Below are 2,904 nucleotides of genomic sequence, written 5' to 3'. Positions count from 1 at the left end.
GTTCTGGGCACCGCATTTCAAGAAAGATGTGGAGAAATTGGAGAGGGTCCAGAGAAGAGCAACAAGAATGATTAAAGGTCTTGAGAACATGACCTATGAAGGAAGGCTGAAGGAATTGGGTTTGTTTAGTTTGGAAAAGAGAAGACTGAGAAGGGACGTGATAGCAGTTTTCAGGTATCTAAAAGGGTGTCATCAGGAGGAGGGAGAAAACTTCTTCACCTTAGCCTCCAATGATAGAACAAGAAGCAATGGGCTTAAACTGCAGCAAGGGAGATTTAGGTTGGACATTAGGAAAAAGTTCCTAACTGTCAGGGTAGTTAAACACTGGAATAGATTGCCTAGGGAAGTTGTGGAATCTCCATCTCTGGAAATATTTAGAAGTAGGTTAGATAAATGTCTATTAGGGATGGTCTAGACAGTATTTGGTCCTGCCGTAAGGGCAGGGGACTGCATTTGATGACCTCTCGAGGTCCCTTCCAGTCCTAGAGTCTATGAGTCTATGTCTCTTCCCCTCTTTCATAGTTTCTTCCAACTTGATAGGAAGCTCCTTTGATACAATGTGAGTCAAGCAGTGTCCATTGTCTCTGTGCTATCTCAGAGAAGCCTACATTATACAAGGTTCCTGAGATAGTCCTTGGGAATGTGGATACCTTCAATGGGCCAGCAGCGAGTCTGGCTCCTCCTTTGTCGCACCTGAAAGGCTGGTGGTGGGCATTTCTCAACCTCATGACATATCTCAGTAACGCATGGAAAGCAAAACTTCATAACTTCCCAACTAATGCGAGCACACACAATCCAACAAGATATTAATGTTCAACAGATCAAGACTTTTGAAATGATACCTCACCAGGCAGTCTTTGTACAAACCATGTCATCATTATATGAGAGTGGTGAATATGGGGCTTCCAGGTGCTGCTTTGAGCACAGCGTACCACACCTGGGCTTCCACTGCAATGGAGACGTGCCCTCAGAGTCCATCTCTCCTGGGATAAAGATGGCAGCATGGCTGGCCTGGGTCATCTGACTTGGGCTCATGGACATAAAGCTCAGAGGCTAAAAACTGTGGTGCAGATATTTGTGTTCACACTGAAGTCTGGGTTCAGAAACCCTCACCGGGCCTCAGAAGTTGGGCTAAAGCCCCTATGTCTGCACTGTAATTTTATAGAGGTTTGGAGGGAGTTTAGCAAGTGGAAATGGTAAAACCACATTGAGGGGACTGGACCACTGACCTATCAGCTCTTAACACCCAAACTTTCAGTAACTCTATTAACAGTGCCTGTGAGTGTAATTTAAACCATAGGCCCATCTAGCTCTGAATCTTGTCTTCTGACAGTAGCCAATACCAGGTGCCCTAAAAGCCACTCCCCAAGACACCACTGGGAGTTGAACCCAGGATCTCCTGTTTACAAAACAGATACTTTAACCAACTAAGCCATGGCGCCTGCTGTTATTTAAAGCATTGTGTTTGCACACACCTGACTCTCTGACAAGCCCCACTGGGCCCTGACAAGTGTTGCTAGTGTTTGGCTTCTGTAAAGCAGAGGAGCAGGTGAAGTTTTGCTCCCAAGGTGTGTGTGTGATTCTTTGGACAGGTCTACACTACAAAATTAGATTGGTCTAATTACATTACTTAGGCTGGCAATGCAGTTCTATCAAGGTAATCCCAGTGTAGATAGCAGCTCAGCTGTTAGAACTTTCTGGAGTTATGAAAGGGGAGGGGCCCAGGCTTTGCAGCAGGAATGCAGGGCAGGTGAGTTCATGGCGGGCATTATGGGATACTGGTGGAGGCCAGTTATGGCAATATGATAACCAGCAGCATTTACACTGACAATTTGTCACTTTAAGTTTGCTGCAAAAAGCTCCAGGCCTCTTGTCGAAGTGATTTTATTTTGTCACCAAAACAGGGCAGTTTTGTCGCCAGACGCGGCATTGCAGCGTGTACACCAGCCACAAGCTGCCAACCGAGGGAGTGTTGTGTGTTTTTCACACATCTAAGCAATATAATGATGCTGAAATAACTTTGTAGTGCAGACCTGGCCAAAGATTCACACACACACAACCTGCAAGGAAAACCTCATCTGCTCCTCTGCTTTGCAGAATTCAAACACATGCAAAGTTTATCAGTCCCCAGTGGGGATGGCAGGGAGTCAAGTGTGAGCAGACACTGTATTTTACCTACAGGAAGGTACCATGGCTTAGCTGGTTAAAGCCCCTGTTTGGTAAACAGGAGATCCTTGGTTCAACTCCCAGTGACGCCTTGTTGAGTAACTCTTGGGGCACCTGGTATTGGCTACTGTCAGAGGACAAAACACAGAGCTAGATGGACTTTTGGTCCACCCCAGTATGGCTGTTCTTATGGTTTAAATTACACTCACAGACACTGACAATAGAGTTACTGAAAGTTTGGGAGTTAAGAGCTGATAGATCAGTGTTCCAAGCTGCTTGCAGATGACCCCATCTCTCTGGGACAGGGGCAGGTCTGGGCTCTCACACCAAATGGCTCATTGTGGCTGCCAAAATCTGTGAGCAGCTCATTTAGTTTCCAGAGAATTGAGTCCTGTTTTGTGCACCGTATGTGAGAATGAAAATCCTAAACCACCCTTTGAAATAACAAATGCAGCAGGACGTGTTATTGTCCCTGCCTCAAAGCAGACAGACCAATGGAGAAATGCCATTGAATCCACGGTAGTACTCCACTGCCATTTTACCTTTTTTGCTTGCTAAACTCCCTCCCAACCTTGTGGAGTCCAGAGCCCGGTATTCAGCCTGAGCCAAGATATCTACACTGCAAATTTACCACCCCACAGCCCAAGCCCTGGGAGCCTGAGCTTGCATGGGACAGCCCTGGGTGTTTCATTGCAGTGTGGACATAGCCTAGCATTATGTCTACACTGCCATTAACAC

At 46.2% G+C, this 2,904-nt stretch overlaps 1 non-coding gene across 1 annotated transcript; it reads right to left on the bottom strand.

Moving 5' to 3' along the window:
- Window positions 1-1,368: 1,368 nt before the first annotated feature.
- On the bottom strand, window positions 1,369-1,442 carry TRNAT-UGU (transfer RNA threonine (anticodon UGU)). The gene has a single exon. It is a non-coding gene; the product is annotated as a tRNA-Thr (tRNA).
- Between the last annotated feature and the right edge of the window lie 1,462 nt (window positions 1,443-2,904).

This window comes from Gopherus flavomarginatus (genome assembly GCF_025201925.1).
Source record: "Gopherus flavomarginatus isolate rGopFla2 chromosome 13 unlocalized genomic scaffold, rGopFla2.mat.asm SUPER_13_unloc_2, whole genome shotgun sequence".
In the NCBI taxonomy this organism is placed as follows: Eukaryota; Metazoa; Chordata; order Testudines; family Testudinidae; genus Gopherus; species Gopherus flavomarginatus.
This window is presented reverse-complemented; position numbering and strand designations above follow the sequence as displayed.